General features: G+C 41.4%; 1 protein-coding gene across 4 annotated transcripts in view; it reads right to left on the bottom strand.

Annotated features, from left to right (window-relative positions):
- FAM189A1 (family with sequence similarity 189 member A1) overlaps nucleotides 1–20,473 on the bottom strand; it is a 466,939-nt gene that overhangs the window by 166,481 nt on the left and 279,985 nt on the right. The window lies entirely within an intron of this gene.

Here is a 20,473-nt window from a genome sequence, read left to right as displayed (position 1 = left end):
GGCTGCTGAACCAACTAACTCTGGAGCAGCCCACCTCTGAACTTGTTATTTGAGATAATTTACTTCCTTTGGCATTGAAGCTTTTGTGAGTTGGGCTTTATATCACTTGTAGCCCAAAGCATCCCAACTGATTTCTGTGGATGAGAGAATCCCAACAAAGGGAATATATCAGTTGGTTGTTCAGATTTCGCCTAGTGAAGCCATGGCTCCCAGTCACTAGCCATGTGCCAACCCCTCCACCTAGCTCTGAGATCTATAGACATTTGAACATCAGCTTGAAGCACTGCTGAAGGTAGTGGTACAAGCCCACAAGTTGGCTGTCGGCCTCCCTCTCTGTGCAAAAAGACATTTAGATGTTATCTGGGAACAGGGAGGATCTATGGTTTGCCCAGATATTTACAGTCTGTAAGTTGGAAAGGCAGAATTTGCTTGGAAGTACTGAAGATGCATCCTCATTTTCAGGAACTTCACCCTAGCCTGAGTGATTCCCATCCTCAGCCAGTGGTTCCCTGTGAGTACCTACTGAGGAGTTTACTCCGGCCATACACTAGAACAAGGGGATACTGCAAACTCCCCACAGCTCTTACTTTCCAGCAAAGTCATCATTTCTCTATCCACCTGATGGACTTGGAATTTTAGCTTCTCCAGGCCATCCTGCAGGGGACTGAGTCTTTCGTTCACTGCCATTTGGCCTATAGCTGTTCCCTGACCCCTAAGACCTTACTCTATGCTACAAACTTGGTCCCCAGTTTTCTTGGAAAGAGAAGACAGGAAGTTATAACCTGAGGCTCTGGAGATTTTCAGGAGTTCCAGTGTGTCCTTGCAGCACCCCCAAGTGACTCATGCAGCACCCCCAAGTCTAGCCCTGTTTCCTGCCTAGAAGTGTTCCTAATATGATGACCAGGGTACAGTTGACCTCTGACAGCCCCAGGCTGGCCAGCTAGCCACATGTTCTCCTATATCCTGTGGCTACTGATGATGCGTAGCATGTGCCCACCGGCTGACTCACAGTTGCACCCCATGGCTGGCCTATGGTAGAGGTGCGTGCTCAGCACAGGAAGCCCAAATCAGTAAAACTCTATAGGCCAAAGGTCAGGCAGTATGGAGAAAGGCTGCATCTTCTGGAAGAGCTCAGAGTGAGAAACTGCCCTTCCAAGCCACAGTGGAATGATCCAGGGGGTCTTCTGAGCAGAGAGGGAGCCTGTAAGGCTTGCCTGAGGTGTCACTCCACTGTCCTGTTGAAAGACAAGTTGCAGGGTACCTGGGTGGCTCAGTGGGTTAAGGATATGACTTTGGCTCAGGTCATGATCTCGTTGTTCGTGGGTTTGGGCCCCCCATCAGGCTCTGTGCTGGCAGCTCAGAGCCTGGAGCCTGCTTCAGATTCTGTGTCTCCCTCTCTCTCTGTCTTTCCCCTGCTCACGCTCTTTCTCTGTCTCTCAACAATAAATGTTTACAAAAAAAAAAAAAAAAAAAAAAGTTGCAAGGTGGGCCTGAAGATAAGCTAACCCTATTTGATTCTGAAAACAGACACTATCCCTTTCCTCCCCCTTCCCCCTGCCATATCTAAAGCAAGACAATGTAGTTTGCCAGGCCCAGTTACCCCTTCCCCACAGAGGGAAAATACTTCCGCTATCTGCTTCCATCTCTTCCTATTTACCATGGCCTTAAGGGGATCCTGTCATGGCCACCTGCTGAGCCCAAACCAGCATTGGGGAAACTCCAAGCAAAATGATCAGGCAAAGTAAACTCATACATACACCTAAGTACAGTGGTTTTAAGGAAGGAGACAGCCAAATTCCAGAACAGATGGCTACTATGGAGCGCAACCAATAGAAGAAACAGAATAAGACTATCAAAAACATAATGAGGACATACAAGGAGATATTATTAGAGCACAATAAGATACTTCTGGAACAGAGTAATCCTTGATTTTTAAATGTAAAATTCTAGTAGAGGTACTGTAAAAGAGAATGGTCCCTGCTGAAAGCCAAATTACTATTTTAGAAGGCTCAAATGAAAGATACACGACAAAAGTTAGTGAAATAAAAATAATAAGTGAAATATCAAGATATGAAGGGCAGAAACAGAAGGCATAATACGTAAATCACAGAAGTTGGGGGAGAAAACAAAACATATGACAGAGAATGAGCAAAGAAACTATATCAAAGGAAAAACAACTCAAGGCTTTGGATTTGATAGGGTTCTGAAAAGGCAGAATTTAGATCCATCCTGCTAAAATTTCAAGAACAATCCTATCAGCTTCCAGAGAAAACAAGTAAGTTGTTTCTAGAAACAATCAGTTTAACATCACATTTTTCACTTGTAATCCAAAAATTCTCAGCCCAGGCAACATATTATTATGTGAGTACCAAGGAGCAGATTATGGGAGGTGCACAGTGGGAAGCAGTGGTCTCAGGTGTCCTCTCTGAGAACACTCCAGTATAGTCTTGCCAAAGAACCAAATCAAACAAGCACCCATGGGAGGTGAAGACAGAGTTTAGTAAGCAATAGTGAGAACAAATCTTGTAATACTTATTTTAAAATCTTAATGGACAATGATAATGTGAATGTAAATTGTACTACAGTTGCTCATAAGGATTCTTGAAATAGAAGAAGGAAGATTTTGGTAAGAACCCGGACCCAAACGATCTCTGAATACCCCAGGAAAAAGGAGAAGAGTGGGGAGATGGAACAGAAAGAAAAATGACTCTAAGAGTCTTCCCCAGGTGGGGTGAGGTCAAGAGGGTACTGAAAATATTTTAGTGTGAGAGTGTGCTGTTTATTAAGCTATGATCTCTCAGTTCCAAATCCACTGCTCTCTTTTTTTTAAATTTTTTATTAGTTTTCTTTATTTTTGAGAGGCAGAGAGAGACAGAGCGCATGTTGGGGAGGGGCAGAGAGAGCGAGAGAGAGAGACACACAGAATCTGAAGCAGGCTCCAGGCTCTGAGCTGTCAGCACAGAGCCCGATGCGGGGCCACAACTCACGAACCGTGGGATCATAACCTAAGCTGAAGTTGGACGCTCAGCCAACTGAGCCACCCAGGCGCCCCTCCACTGCTCTCTAATACTGGGGTTGGATCTCTGTAAGCTATGTTTTTCTTCTGTTAGGTGGTTTCATGTTGCAGTCTTCTAACAGGGGGCAATGGAGTAGCCTGAAAAGTGGGGTAAGGTGTAGGACTTCTTCCTGTTTGCTTGTTCTTCCTGCCAGTAAGGTCCTAGCAATACCTCTGTCCTGACAGCAGCAATTGGTTCCAACTTCTTTCAACACTCCCAGAAACAGCTTTCTTGTGCTCTCACACAGGTATGAACAACAGCAAGGGACGTCCCTATATATATTAGAAGGATAACAGAATATTAATTACAATGTTTGCCAATACATTTGAAAACAGATGAAATGGGCAAATTCCTAGAAAAACATAACCAAATAAAACGTATACAAGACCCTGACAAGGACATTTTGAAAAGTGTGGATAAAAGGCCAGTCTCCCTCACAAACACATAATCAAAAGCCCTGAACAAAACATTGACAAAATCAAGAGATTCAGCATGAGAAAGCAGAGTTCAATCTAGGAAAGCGAACATTCAAAAATCAAGGTGATTCGTGATTCACTATATTACAGAATAAAGAACTTTCCTATGGTCATCTCAAAAAAGAAAGAAAAGTCATAGGAGAAAATTCAGTATCCACTCATGATCTTAAAAAAAACAGGGGTGGAGGAAGGAAGATGGCGGCGTAGGAGGACGCTGGGCTCACTGCGCGTCCTGCTGATCACTTAGATTCCACTTACACCTGCCTAAATAACCCAGAAAACCGCCAGAGGATTAGCAGAACAGAGTCCGGAGCCAAGCGCAGACGAGAGGCCCACAGAAGAGGGTAGGAAGGGCGGCAAGGCGGTGCGCGCTCCACGGACTGGCGGGAGGGAGCCGGGGCGGAGGGGCGGCTCGCAGGCCAAGCAGAGCCCCCGAGTCTGGCTGGCAAAAGCGGAGGGGCCTGACGGACTGTGTTCCGACAGCAAGCGCGACTTAGCGTCTGAGAGGTCATAAGTTAACAGCTCTGCTCAGAAAGCGGGAAGGCTGGAGGACAAAGGGAGGGAGAGCTGCTGAGCCCCCGGACAACAGAGCTCAGTTTGGTGGGGAACAAAGGCAATCGCCAGCGCCATCTCCCCCGCCCATCCCCCAGCCAAAATCCCAAAGAGAACCAGTTCCTGCCAGGGAACTTCCTCGCTCCGCGCAAACACCCAACTCTGTGCTTCTGCGGAGCCAAACCTCCGGCAGCGGATCTGACTCCCTCCCGCTGCCACAGGGCCCCTCCTGAAGTGGATCGCCTAAGGAGAAGCGAGCTAAGCCTGCCCCTCCTGCCCCTGTGCACCTTGCCTACCCACCCCAGCTAATACGCCAGATCCCCAGCATCACAAGCCTGGCAGTGTGCAAGTAGCCCAGATGGGCCACGCCACCCCACAGTGAATCCCGCCCCTAGGAGAGGGGAAGAGAAGGCACACACCAGTCTGACTGTGGCCCCAGCGGTGGGCCGGGGGCAGACATCAGGTCTGACTGTGACTCCGCCCACCAACTCCAGTTATACACCACAGCCCTGCAGGTGTAGTGCCCTGCAGGTCCTCACCACGCCAGGGACTATCCAAAATGACCAAGCGGAAGAATTCCCCTCAGAAGAATCTCCAGGAAATAACAACAGCTAATGAGCTGATCAAAAAGGATTTAAATAATATAACAGAAAGTGAATTTAGAATAATAGTCATAAAATTAATCGCTGGGCTTGAAAACAGTATAGAGGACAGCAGAGAATCTCTTGCTACAGAGATCAAGGGACTAAGGAACAGTCACGAGGAGCTGAAAAACGCTTTAAATGAAATGCAAAACAAAATGGAAACCACCACGGCTCGGATTGAAGAGGCAGAGGAGAGAATAGGTGAACTAGAAGATAAAGTTATGGAAAAAGAGGAAGCTGAGAAAAAGAGAGATAAAAAAATCCAGGAGTATGAGGGGAAAATTAGAGAACTAAGTGATACGCTAAAAAGAAATAATATACGCATAATTGGTATCCCAGAGGAGGAAGAGAGAGGGAAAGGTGCTGAAGGGGTACTTGAAGAAATAATAGCTGAGAACTTCCCTGAACTGGGGAAGGAAAAAGGCATTGAAATCCAAGAGGCACAGAGAACTCCCTTCAGACGTAACTTGAATCGATCTTCTGCACGACATATCATAGTGAAACTGGCAAAATACAAGGATAAAGAGAAAATTCTGAAAGCAGCAAGGGGTAAACGCGCCCTCACATATAAAGGGAGACCTATAAGACTCGTGACTGATCTCTCTTTTGAAACTTGGCAGGCCAGAAAGAATTGGCACGAGATTTTCAGTGTGCTAGACAGAAAAAATATGCAGCCGAGAATCCTTTATCCAGCAAGTCTGTCATTTAGAATAGAAGGAGAGATAAAGGTCTTCCCAAACAAACAAAAACTGAAGGAATTTGTCACCACTAAACCAGCCCTAGAAGAGATCCTAAGGGGGACCCTGTGAGACAAAGTACCAGAGACAACACTACAAGCATAAAACATACAGACATCACAATGACTCTAAACCCGTATCTTTCTATAATAACACTGAATGTAAATGGATTAAATGCGCCAACCAAAAGACATAGGGTATCAGAATGGATAAAAAAACAAGACCCATCTATTTGCTGTCTACAAGAGACTCATTTTAGACCTGAGGACACCTTTAGATTGAGAGTGAGGGGATGGAGAACTATTTATCATGCTACTGGAAGCCAAACGAAAGCTGGAGTAGCCATACTTATATCAGACAAACTAGACTTTAAATTAAAGGCTGTAACAAGAGATGAAGAAGGACATTATATAATAGTTACAGGGTCTATCCATCAGGAAGAGCTAACAATTATAAATGTCTATGCGCCGAATACCGGAGCCCCCAAATATATAAAACAACTACTCATAAACATAAGCAACCTTATTGATAAGAATGTGGTAATTGCAGGGGACTTTAACACCCCACTTACAGAAATGGATAGATCATCTAGACACACGGTCAATAAAGAAACAAGGGCCCTGAATGAGACATTGGATCAGATGGACTTGACAGATATATTTAGAACTCTGCATCCCAAAGCAACTGAATATACTTTCTTCTCAAGTGCACATGGAACATTCTCCAAGATAGATCATATACTGGGTCACAAAACAGCCCTTCATAAGTTTACCAGAATTGAAATTATACCATGCATACTTTCAGACCACAATGCTATGAAGCTTGAAATCAACCACAGGAAAAAGTCTGGAAAACCTCCAAAAGCATGGAGGTTAAAGAACACCCTACTAACGAATGAGTGGGTCAACCAGGCAATTAGAGAAGAAATTAAAAAATATATGGAAACAAACGAAAATGAAAATACAACAATCCAAATGCTTTGGGACGCAGCGAAGGCAGTCCTGAGAGGAAAATACATTGCAATCCAGGCCTATCTCAAGAAACAAGAAAAATCCCAAATACAAAATCTAACAGCACACCTAAAGGAAATAGAAGCAGAGCAGCAAAGACACCCCAAACCCAGCAGAAGAAGAGAAATAATAAAGATCAGAGCAGAAATAAACAATATAGAGTCTAAAAAAACTGTAGAGCAGATCAACGAAACCAAGAGTTGGTTTTTTGAAAAAATAAACAAAATTGACAAACCTCTAGCCAGGCTTCTCAAAAAGAAAAGGGAGATGACCCAAATAGATAAAATCATGAATGAAAATGGAATTATTACAACCAATCCCTCAGAGATACAAACAATTATCAGGGAATACTATGAAAAATTATATGCCAACAAATTGGACAACCTGGAAGAAATGGACAAATTCCTGAACACCCACACTCTTCCAAAACTCAATCAGGAGGAAATAGAAAGCTTGAACAGACCCATAACCAGCGAAGAAATTGAATCGGTTATCAAAAATCTCCCAACAAATAAGAGTCCAGGACCAGATGGCTTCCCAGGGGAGTTCTACCAGACGTTGAAAGCAGAGATAATACCTATCCTTCTCAAGCTATTCCAAGAAATAGAAAGGGAAGGAAAACTTCCAGACTCATTCTATGAAGCCAGTATTACTTTGATTCCTAAACCAGACAGAGACCCAGTAAAAAAAGAGAACTACCGGCCAATATCCCTGATGAATATGGATGCAAAAATTCTCAATAAGATACTAGCAAATCGAATTCAACGGCATATAAAAAGAATTATTCACCATGACCAAGTGGGATTCATTCCTGGGATGCAGGGCTGGTTCAACATTCGCAAATCAATCAACGTGATACATCACATTAACAAAAAAAAAGAGAAGAACCATATGATCCTGTCAATCGATGCAGAAAAGGCCTTTGACAAAATCCAGCACCCTTTCTTAATAAAAACCCTTGAGAAAGTCGGGATAGAAGGAACATACTTAAAGATCATAAAAGCCATTTATGAAACGCCCACAGCTAACATCATCCTCAATGGGGAAAAACTGAGAGCTTTTTCCCTAAGATCAGGAACACGACAGGGATGCCCACTCTCACCGCTGTTGTTTAATATAGTGCTGGAAGTTCTAGCATCGGCAATCAGACAACAAGAGGAAATCAAAGGCATCAAAATTGGCAAAGATGAAATCAAGCTTTCACTTTTTGCAGATGACATGATATTATACATGGAAAATCCGATAGACTCCACCAAAAGTCTGCTAGAATTGATACATGAATTCAGCAAAGTTGCAGGATACAAAATCAATGTACAGAAATCAGTTGCATTCTTATACACTAACAATGAAGCAACAGAAAGACAAATAAAGAAACTGATCCCATTCACAATTGCACCAAGAAGCATAAAATACCTAGGAATAAATCTAACCAAAGATGTAAAGGATCTGTATGCTGAAAACTATAGAAAGCTTATGAAGGTAATTGAAGAAGATTTAAAGAAATGGAAAGACATTCCCTGCTCATGGATTGGAAAAATAAATATTGTCAAAATGTCAATACTACCCAAAGCTATCTACACATTCAATGCAATCCCAATCAAAATTGCACCAGCATTCTTCTCGAAACTAGAACAAGCAATCCTAAAATTCATATGGAACCGCAAAAGGCCCCGAATAGCCAAAGGAATTTTGAAGAAGAAGACCAAAGCAGGAGGCATCACAATCCCAGACTTTAGCCTCTACTACAAAGCTGTCATCATCAAGACAGCATGGTATTGGCACAAAAACAGACACATAGACCAATGGAATAGAATAGAAACCCCAGAACTAGACCCACAAACGTATGGCCAACTCATCTTTGACAAAGCAGGAAAGAACATCCAATGGAAAAAAGACAGCCTCTTTAACAAATGGTGCTGGGAGAACTGGACAGCAACATGCAGAAGGTTGAAACTAGACCACTTTCTCACACCATTCACAAAAATAAACTCAAAATGGATAAAGGACCTGAATGTGAGACAGGAAACCATCAAAACCTTAGAGGAGAAAGCAGGAAAAGACCTCTCTGACCTCAGCCGTAGCAATCTCTTACTCGACACATCCCCAAAGGCAAGGGAATTAAAAGCAAAAGTGAATTACTGGGACCTTATGAAGATAAAAAGCTTCGGCACAGCAAAGGAAACAACCAACAAAACTAAAAGGCAACCAATGGAATGGGAAAAGATATTTGCAAATGACATATCGGACAAAGGGCTAGTATCCAAAATCTATAAAGAGCTCACCAAACTCCACACCCGAAAAACAAATAACCCAGTGAAGAAATGGGCAGAAAACATGAATAGACACTTCTCTAAAGAAGACATCCGGATGGCCAACAGGCACATGAAAAGATGTTCAGTGTCGCTCCTTATCAGGGAAATACAAATCAAAACCACACTCAGGTATCACCTCACGCCAGTCAGAGTGGCCAAAATGAACACATCAGGAGACTATAGATGCTGGAGAGGATGTGGAGAAACGGGAACCCTCTTGCACTGTTGGTGGGAATGCAAATTGGTGCAGCCGCTCTGGAAAGCAGTGTGGAGGTTCCTCAGAAAATTAAAAATAGACCTACCCTATGACCCAGCAATAGCACTGCTAGGAATTTATCCAAGGGATACAGGAGTACTGATGCATAGGGGCACTTGTACCCCAATGTTCATAGCAGCACTCTCAACAATAGCCAAATTATGGAAAGAGCCTAAATGTCCATCAACTGATGAATGGATAAAGAAATTGTGGTTTATATACACAATGGAATACTACGTGGCAATGAGAAAAAATGAAATATGGCCTTTTGTAGCAACGTGGATGGAACTGGAGAGTGTGATGCTAAGTGAAATAAGCCGTACAGAGAAAGACAGATACCATATGGTTTCACTCTTATGTGGATCCTGAGAAACTTAACAGGAACCCATGGGGGAGGGGGAGGAAAAAAGAAAAAAAAAAAAAAGAGGTTAGAGTGGGAGAGAGCCAAAGCATAAGAGACTGTTAAAAACTGAGAACAAACTGAGGGTTGATGGGGGGTGGGAGGGAAGAGAGGGTGGGTGATGGGTATTGAGGAGGGCACCTTTTGGGATGAGCACTGGGTGTTGTATGGAAACCAATTTGACAATAAATTTCATATAATAAAAAAATAAAAAAAAGAAACCAATTTGACAATAAATTTCATGTATATAAAAAAAAAAAAAAACAGGGGTAACTTGGTGGCTCAGTTGGTTAAGTGAATGACTTCAGCTCAGGTCATGATCTCATAGTTTGTGAGTTCGAGCCCTGCATGGGGCTCTGTCCTGACAACTCAGAGCCCAGAGCCTGCTTCAGATTCTGTGTCTCCCTCTCTTTACCCCTCACCCTCCCCTGCTCATGCTCTGTTTCTCTGTCTCAAAAATAAATAAACATTAAAAATAAGTTTTTTAAATACTAACAAAATAAGAAACTTAACAATCTTGAAATAGAAGGGAACTTAACTGATCACTACAAACAATATGCAGTAAACATTTCTCTTTATTGTGAAATGTTGAAAATGTTCCCTCTGAGATAAGGAATAAAAATTATGAAGATTGGGGTGCCTGGGTGGCTCAGTTCGTTAAGCAGCCGACTTCGGCTCAGGTCATGATCTGGCAGTCTGTGAGTTCAAGCCCTGCGTCCAGCTCCGTGCTGACAGCTTGAAGCCTGGAGCCTGCTTCTGTTTCTGTGTCTCCCTCTCTCTCTGCCCCTTCCCCATTCACTCTCTGTCTCTCTCTGCCTTTCAAAAATGAATAAATGCTAAAAAAATTTTTTTAATTATGAAGATTGGAAAGAAACAAAATTGTCTTTTCTTTTTCCAATGACATGATTCTATATGTAGAAAATTGAAAAGAATATACAGATCAGCCATTAGAACTAGTAAGTTATCAAAGTAGTTGGGTATAAGGTCAATAAGCATCAATCAGTTTCATTTCCATTTTTCAATGGCAAACAGAAAATGGAATAAAAAATATATGCCATATGTGATACATTTTCCCAGAGATGGATCCCACATGTGCTTTTGTACTGTAATGTGAGTGGCTGCTTCTCCCATCAAGAGGTGGGGAAAATCGTTTCACCCCTTCACGTGTGGACTGACTTCATGGCTTGCCCTGAACAACAGAGTGTGGCAGAAGTTACATCATGTGAATTTTGGAGCCCAGGACTGAAGAGGCCTGTATCTTCTGCTTTTGACCTCTTGGGACACTCCCGTTCACAGAGCTCTCTTTGTCATGGACAGATGCCCCACCTAGATTACTGAATGGTGACAGGAGAGGCCCAGCTTCAGTGGCATCAAAGTTCCAAATACATATAAGTGAGGCCATTGGGACCATCAGGCATCTTCCAGCCATAATTTGAACACCATCACAGGAGGGACTCCAGGCAAGACAAGCAGACGTAATACCCATAGAACCATCAGGGATAATAAACTATAGATATCTAAGCTGTGATATTTTGAGGTGGCTTGTGGCATAGCAATAGATAACTGAACACTACACACAACATCGCCAAAACTAAATAAATAAATAAATAAATAAATAAATAAATAAATAAATAAATAAATAAATAAAAGACAGGATTTATAGCTCTTGAAAGCTATGCAATGTCTCTACTCAGAAAATTATAAAACAAAATATTGAGAGAAATTAAAGATGATCTAAATAAATGCTCATAGGATGGAAAACACACTATGGTAAAGATGTCACTGTCTTTATATTGATTTACAGATCCACTATAACCCATCAAAAATTCTAGCAAAGTTTCTTTGTAGAATTTGACAAGCTGACTACAAAATTTATACAAGAATGCAAAGGACATGAATAACCAAACAACACTGAACAAAAAAAGTGCTTACTTTATTGGATACCAAGATTTACTTATAACGTTTCAGTTACTTAAGACAATGTATGGTATGGACAAATAGATCAAAAGATCAGAGAATCCAGGAGGTGACCCATGGATATAAGAACACTTCCATATCACAAAGACGATATTTCATAGCAGTGAGGAAAAGGGCTGTCTTTTGAATAAATGGACCTAGGTCAACTGGATATTCATATGGAAAAATGAAACTATATTTTTTTATTATAAAAAAAATCAAATCAACTCTCAGTAAATTATAGTTTCCAATGCAAAAGGAAAAGTAATAAAACTATTTAAAGATAACACAAGACAAAAATCTTTTTAACCTTGAGGTAGGAAATCTTTATTTCAATCAAGACACCAAAAAGATCATTGTGAGATGAAAAGGCAAGCCCCTGAATGCAAGAAGATAATCCATATATGTGTGTATATAGACACAGCTGACAAATTACAAATAACTGAACAAAGGGCTTATCTCCAGCATATATAAAGAGCTCTTTAAAACAAATAAGTACATACAACACAATGGAAAATGGGCAAGAGCTTTTATAGGTACTTCACAAACGAGGGGATCCAAATGTCAAACGTGTGAAAAGGCATTCAGCGTAATTAATAATCAAGGAGATGCAGAATAAAACTATAGTGAGTTACCATGACTCACCCACCATATGGCTCAAAGGAAAATAAGTGGCAATACCAAGTATTGGTGATAATGGAGATAATGTAAATGGAACAACCACTTTAGAAAATTATTTGGCATTATCTACTAAAATTGAATCCATGCACCCAGAATTTCACTCCTAAGTGGTGCACAAAATGATATGTAAGTCAGTGTTCATAGCAGCATTATTTGCAATAGTCACCAAATTGAAATAATCCAACTGTCCATCCACAATAAAATACATAAATAAAATATGGGACATACACACAATGGAATACAACACAGCAGGGAGAATTAAGGCACCACATCTAAATGTAACATGAATTAATCTCATTCCTTCTTCATTGCTTTTGTGGATTCTGCCCTGCGCTGCCAAGACAAAGATACCAGAGGGACCCTCTTAAAAGCCCCTCCTCTCCTCACCATTACAGTGGTCCTAGCCTTACTTGGAGTAAAAAGGCGAAGTCCTTTAAATCATCCACCAGTCTCCACACAAGGTAGCCCTTGGTGTGCCTCTAACTTTCCCTTCACACACCCCCCTCCAGCCACACCTCTCCTTGCTATTCCTGGAGTGTGCCAAGCATGCCCACATGTGGAGGCCTCTACACTGGCTAGTCCCTCTGCCTGGAAAGTTCTCCCCACCCCCCCCTCACTTCCTTAGGTCTCCAGCAACAGGAGAGCACCTCTCATCACTCTATTAAATAGCTCCCCAGTCCTCACACTCCCTATCTGCTTCCTGGTTTTCCTTCTTCACTCTAACACCTGCATGTGACATAGGATTTATCTATGTTTTTCCATATCCTCTACCTAAAATAAAGCTTCATAAGAATGGGAATTTTGTCTATTTTTTTTTCATCACTATATCGTCAGCATCCAGAACATTGCTTGGCACACAGAAGGTGTTCAATAAAATCCTGTTTAAGAGCGACCACATAAAAGGTCCTAAAATGACTGATGCTCTCTATCCTTAGGAGGAGCTTATCTACCAGTGCAGGCCTCACTGGGGGGTCCCCTACCTCTCTCAACCTGTGACTGTTTCTCCCCTTGGACAGTGGATTTCTATGGAAGGGAAGTCTCGTGCTTCAGCTTGAGGATGGTTCAGACCAGCAGTCAGCACTCTGGGAGTTGCAAAGAGGGAGGCTGAGATGGCAGATGAAGATGCAGCCTCACCCTTCTCCAGACCCTCACTTAATACCAAGTAGTTCAATGTCCATTTAAAATGTCAAGCTAAAAGAACAAAAGGAAATGTTATTGCTATCTTTTTAAAACTACACAGAGTGAAGCCCTGTGAGAGCTTAGAAACTGCCACCTAAACAGTGGGACACAATCTAAGCTCCCATCTCATGTTTTTCTGATTTTCTACTACTAGACACTGCCTTGAGTGCCATATTTTATATCCCATTTTCCCACCTTCAATAAAATTCACCTGTATCACTCAAAGGATACCTAGCTGAGGCCTGATTGTAATTTTTGCCAATAATTTCAGGACCTTAACAAGTTATTTCACCAATATATGAATACCAACCATCACAGGCTTTGGTTCCATAATTTCATATATGAATTTTAATAGGATTAGGTCACAAAACACAAAAATGTACAATAATATAATGGGGAGATATATTTTGGGATTGGAAAATACAGAGGTTCACCACTGCATATCTTGGTTTAAAAAGGAACAGAGCAGGGGAGGATAATGCTTCTTTCATTTCTCACTTCTTTTCTAGTCTTAGGTATTTTCTAGAATATGTGATTCTAAAAAATGCCGATGCAGGTCAAATAAATTTGCCATGGAAAACAAGATAAAAAGCAAAGCTTCCTGCTTCTCAATACTACTTAGTATTAAAATACAGTGATGACCCTCTCTCTTCTGCAGCAATGCACACAGAATCTGTTTGACAGACCCTGTGTCAATGATGCTGTCACAGAAACACACCAGCAGGATGGATCTGTATGATTCACAGCATGACAGCCATTGCTTATCATGACATCCTGTCTGGATTAAAATCCTCCTGGGGGGCAAACATTATTGCAGAGGACAGAACGCGGAGGTGGGCATATGTACTAGGTACGTAGGTTTGGGTTGTGACAGAAATCCATCTCTCTGTCCTTGGCTTTGCTCTCTCCCTGGAGCACGGCTTTTGTCACACACAGGGAGCACAAAAGTAGGTGGCACTGAGCAGCACATTTCAAACTCTGCCAATGGAGACACACTGACTGTGGGACACCCTGATTTAAGTCCAGATACCCTGAGGAGCAGAACTCTTTAGCCTACCGTGCGCTAGTTGCTATATCCAAATCAATACACTCATCTTGTCCTCACAGGGGGCCTTGCAGCAACTGCAAAACAGCAAAGAGATGCTGGGCCTATGATCCTACTGTTCCTTGTAGCCTGACCTCCACTCCTCACCCCCCTCATGTGGTCACCAGGGAGTCCTGCAGCCTAAGGCCGGCAGCAAAAGCCTCTAACCTATAGGCCAGGTGCCCAGAGCCAAAGAGGACATACTGAATCACATCAGAATGAGAGCCCTCTGGTGGGACAGTCCACCCAAGGAAACCAGAGCTCAGAGCCTAGGAAGCGAGGATGGAAGACCAGGAATGAAGAAACAGGTGGAATCAGGAAGGGCAAAGCAGGACTGGCAAATCCTGGAAACACGTTATCGCCAGGGTTCTGGAAGTTCAACGCATGTGGAATGTAGGAGCAGAGCCTAACATTTAGAGGCTAGCGCCAAGAATGAACCAACTCTGCCTTCAGCCACACCCCCACCCTGCTAGTAAACTACAAGTACACTGAGGTGGCGGGGGGTGGGGGTGGGGTGGGGGGTGGGACGGAAGCCCAGGCACGTGACTGCACCTGTCCTGCTGCAGCTATACAGGTCAGTGGTGGGGAAGGAATCTGCCCTCAGCACCCTTGGTGAGGAAATGAGAACATGTGCCTCTTCTGATATGTAGACCAAGTTCACAGTACCTTAAAGGTTTGGTTGACAAATACGGAGACTTTCACAGAACATTTCCTAGACGCAGATCCAGTCACTGTTATTTATTACCCGGGAAACTGAACAAGCACGTATAAATGATAAGGGCCAGATCTCAGTAATAAAAGTTCCATAAGTACAAAATGATATTAAAATAATATATTTATTTTAATTATAATTATATGTGACTTTTTAATATATAATATATATACACTTTTTATATATAATTATATAATGTGAGTTTTTGAAGAGTTCCAATGAAGTGATTGATGTAAAACATCATGCTTTTTTCCCCCAAGGAGACTGAATGTGTCTTATTTACAATTATTCAGGAAACAACAAAAGTGGCAGGACCTTCCTGTTCTTGGGGCACAGGTCACAGTTGGCTGAGGGATGATTTCTCATCTGTGGGAGAGGAAGTCCTTAGCAATGCTGCAGCCAGCCTTCCTGCAGCTCTGGAACCTAGAAGCTCCTCCACTAGAAGTGGAGGAATGCATGATCCCTGCCACGTTGGAGGGGGTGGTGCACTGGCCCCCCAGGCACTGAGAACCAAACTACCAGAAGGGAAAGAAGAGGGACAAGATGACAAGGCCAGTACATGAAGATCCTCAGATTTAGATCTCATTCCCAAAGCACTGGAAAACCAAGAACAGTCCAGCCTCTACCTTGCCTGAAATGTCAGATCCTCAGAGTGCTGAACTGGAGTCTCACAAGGACAATAGGGAGCAAGGGCTGCTGGGACGGCACAGGGAAAAGTTGCATGGCCCCATGGAGAGCTGCATTCCCCAAGACTGGGAAGAGGTCAGGGGGGTGAGGTCCCCCTGAAGTGGCAGAAGCCTGCAACCCTCTCTCACCCGGTGTCCTTGGAAGGTGCTGAGTACAAGGGTAAAGAATTGGACCACCAAGGGCCATAGCCCTGAGAGAGGAGAGGGGCTCCCTGCAGCCCACCCAGAGCCACTTAGGCAGCAGTGGAACAGCTAGCAGCCACGGCATCTCCAGGTGGGAGAAACAAAGGCTGATGGGGAGGTCCACTGTGCAGGAAGAGGTACAGAACCAGAAATCACCTGAGTTTAAAAAATGTAAGAAGATGGGGCGCCTGGGTGGCGCAGTCGGTTAAGCGTCCGACTTCAGCCAGGTCACGATCTCGCGGTCCATGAGTTCGAGCCCCACGTCAGGCTCTGGGCTGATGGCTCAGAGCCTGGAGCCTGTTTCCGATTCTGTGTCTCCCTCTCTCTCTGCCCCTCCCCCGTTCATGCTCTGTCTCTCTCTGTCCCAAAAATAAATAAAGGTTGAAAAAAAAAAATTTAAAAAAAATGTAAGAAGAGACATATATCCAAAGGAAACAAAGTCACTATCTTGAAAAGATATCTGCCCTCCTGCACTCACTGCAGTTTATATATTTTTATTTTCTAAATATATTTTCTTAATATCTAAATAAATATAGAATATTTATATATTCTAAATAGCCAAGATAAGTGAACCTAAGTGCCCACTGAGGAATGAATGGATAAAGAAATTGCATATGTATGAATGTATATGTAATATACGTATGTATATATAGTGGAATATTATTCAGGTATAAAACAGGAGGAAACTCTGCCATTTGGAACAACATGGACAGACCCCTAGAGTATTATGCCAAGTAAGTCAGAAAAAGACAACTCTTTGTAGAATCTAAAAGAAACCCCACAAATATATGTGGAATCTAAAAAGTACAAATTCATACATATGGAGAACATACTGATGGTTATCAGAGGTGGGCAAAATGGGTAAAGGTGGTCAAAAGGTACAAACTTCCAATTATAAGAGAAGTCCCAGGGATGTAACGTACAGCATGGTGACTCTAGTTAACAATACGGTGATGTATATTTGCAATTTGCTAAGAGAGTAAATCTTAAAAGTTCTCATCATAAGAAAAAAATATTTTTAATGGTGTGAGGTGATGGATGTTAACTAAACTGTGGGAGTCGTCTTGTGATAATATACATACATCAAATCATCACGCTGTACACCTGGGAATAACACAATGTTATAGGTCAATTATATCTCAATAAAATTGGAGGAAGTTGTTTTTTATTTTTTATTTATTTTTTTTTAATTTTTTTAAATGTTTTACTTATTTTTGAGACAGAGAGAGACAGAGCATGAACAGGGGAGGGGCAGAGAGAGAGGGAGACACAGAATCCGAAGCAGGCTCCAGGCTCTGAGCTGTTAGCACAGAGCCCGACGCGGGGCTCGAACTCACGGACTGTGAGATCATGACCTGAGCCGAAGTCGGACGCTCAACCGACTGAGCCACCCAGGCGCCCCTGGAAGTTGTTTTTTAATTAACAACTGCATTATTTCTTTGATGACTGTAATGGTGTAATCTGTACTCAATGCAAGAGGTTTTGAATAAGGAAATATCATGAGAAGAATATATATCTCTCAAATATGAAGGATACACTGTTTCTTCTATAGCAACAAATGGGCCAACGAATGGGTCTAAAGCTAGAGCTCCTTCTGGTTTTTTTTTGCAACAGTAATCTGGTTTTATTAAAATTATACTTCAAAATTTGTGTCCCTAATGTATGTAATTATACTTAGAAAACAAAATGCAGATATATATTGTTTGTTCCAGGTTGTATATAATCATTTTTCTAAGTGATATCATGATTCATATTCTCTAATTTCCCTGGCTCGATCACCATGCTAGGAAATCATAACTTTCTTAAAAGGAATTTACATACAAAGCATAAAATTCATCTCTTCTCTGTGCTCTGTCCAGTGATCCCTGCCTCTGTTCTGCCCATTCTCACTTTTTACTTTTATGATTACTTAACATTTTTTTCTAAAAAGGGTAGTTCATTTTTTTAATTAATTCTAACTTTATTAATTCAACTCTCATTTTAAAGCTATGTTCACTTAGACATATTTTCTTAATTTAAGAATGCCCAAGATCCACCTGAAAAAACTCTCTAAGACTCTAGAGTCAAAATAAAAACTGTTTTGATCATACATTACACATTTCTGTAAATTTGATGGCACTGACCAAAAAAAAAAAAAAAAAAAAAAAGAAACAAGCATAACTTGTTCAGAGTGTATAATACAAATCTAAAAAGTGAAATAAATGCACCCAGCTATGAACTAAAGGTGCAGCGATAATACTAAAACATATAATGTTAAAAAATGGATCCTTTTGTCTCCTTTTCAGTGGCTTCCCCCCCAGGACTGAGAAGGAAATATCAGGTGCCAAAGGCTCATATTCCAAGAGGTAGACAAGACTGTGCAGCCCCCCTGGGAAGAGGGCTGGGTGGGTTAGGAAATCCCTCAGAGGCTTAGGGTGGAGTGGGGACAAGATGGGTCTAAGTAGAAGCAAGTCCCCCCTTCTCCCTCTCTCCCCACCAAGTCTGGTCAGACTGGTGTGCTCCTCCCTGGGGTAACCCAGAATCAGGTCAGCTGGGGTCACTGAGCTCAGCCTCAGCTCCTAAAACACATCCAGGATCCTCAGCAGACAATTGATGCACCATAAGAAGCAACTTCTATTGTGGTGCCAGACTTTCATAATTATGGAATTTGGAAACAAATGATGTGTAATTGACTTGAAGGATAAATGATATGTAAACAAATAAACATAAATATAGGAAACATTCCAAAACAGAGTGTTCCAGAATTGAAAAGACTTACAAGTTGCTCAAAGATTCCAAAACCTTTCTTCTTTCTTGTAGGAAACACCCTACTTGCAGCAAATCCCTTTTCCCATTTTCTGTGAAAGGCGTTAAAGTGGTTGGCAGGAAAAAAATGGGATATAATTATTTTTGGCAAGCAGGATAAGGTTATAAATATGCCCATTATTAAGCTATTGTGAGAGCTCTTCATTAATTTTTCATTCATTTGAAAATCTAATATAAAGTAGTGTGGCTGCTGATGGACTTAAACTTTATCAAGTTCCAGTAGAATTAATTCTTATCTGCTGTCAGTGTAAGTGAGCTGCACAGGCCCGTTAAAACACTGGAGTCTGCACTTCTCTGAGCCAGCATCACCCTACTTAAAAAAAGTCAGTAAATGGGGACCTTACATTTCACATCCTATGATGAAAAGATAGATGAAAAGGTAATCATGATAAATGAAATCGTTTTTGCGGGTCATGGTAATCATATACATTTCTTAAAATGACTTTCTTTAATTTTCCAAAAAACATATTTGTCTTTCATTCTCCTCATGGGATTTTACCAGAAAAGGAGCCTCCAGAAAATGCTGTATTACATCAGATATTTGTAGTGAGGATGAACAATGAAAACATGCTACAAACTGAGCAAACATCAAAAGTGAAAAAGCACAGAGAAAATGGACATCGGTTTATAGCTTAACTACACAAAGTTGGACAAAGATCCCAGGGCTTCAAAAGTCCTGCTTTCCTGGAGAACTCCAGGGAGCTATAATTTAATTGATAACCATGGAGTCAAGGGCAACATCCGGAGCCACAGACTCAGACATAAAACTTAGTATAAAAATTTTAAAACTTTGCCCATATGCTAATAGCCTGTCAATCTACTATGAATTAGAATAAAATTACAGAAGAGCAGACAGTATAGGGAACAGAGCACTCTGATGACCTGAAATTTTTGTTGAAGAATACCTTAAGGACACAACTAAAAGTTTTCAGCCTTAGCAAAGAGAAAATACTGAGTGCCAACTGATGTTTATTTGATGCATCAAGACCTCTCCGTACTTCAAGGAAGTCCCTAAAGATTAGCAATGCTTTTCATGAATTTTGTTAAATGAAATTACGTTTATTTTTTTATTTTATAGCAATTATTATTTTAGCAAGGAGCACTGCAAAGAAAAACTCCTTTGCCACCAAGAAAACCCCTTCTGATGTTTTGAAGCAAAAATATGAATAGCATGGTTAGAAAATTCAAACTGTGAAGAGAAAGACTAAATGAGAAGGTAAGATCTCCAGTATCACCTGAATTCCAGTCTTGATACTTCCATTGGTATCTTTTGACTCCTTCCAGAAAACACCGCCAATTTTATGTCCATACATATTTCCTTTGATTTTTCCCCTTCATTTTAGAGTCACGTTTATTAAAAATTTTAAAGGAATTTTGGATCTATATTCAAGATAGATATGGCCCTATAATTTCCCTTTATCATAAGGCCCTTGTTAGCTTTGGTACTAAAGTTATGCTGCCGTCATAAATGCAATGGGAGGGGCATGTGGGTGGCTCAGCTGGTTAAGCATCAGACTCTTGATTTCAGCTCAAGTCATGATCTCGTGGTTTGTGAGTTCGAATCCCATGTTGGGCTCCATGCTGACCCTGCTTATGTTCTCTCACTTCCTCTCTCTCCACCCCTTCCTTTGCCTCCCCTCTCTTTCTCTCTCAAAAAAAGTAAATAATAAGACATAAAATAAAATAAAATAAAATAAAATAAAATAAAATAAAATAAAATAAAATAAAATAAAATAAAAAACAA

This window comes from Leopardus geoffroyi, chromosome B3 (genome assembly GCF_018350155.1).
Source record: "Leopardus geoffroyi isolate Oge1 chromosome B3, O.geoffroyi_Oge1_pat1.0, whole genome shotgun sequence".
NCBI classification, from domain to species: Eukaryota; Metazoa; Chordata; class Mammalia; order Carnivora; family Felidae; genus Leopardus; species Leopardus geoffroyi.
The sequence above is the reverse complement of the archived record's forward strand: the minus strand, read 5'-3'. Positions and strand labels throughout refer to the sequence as shown.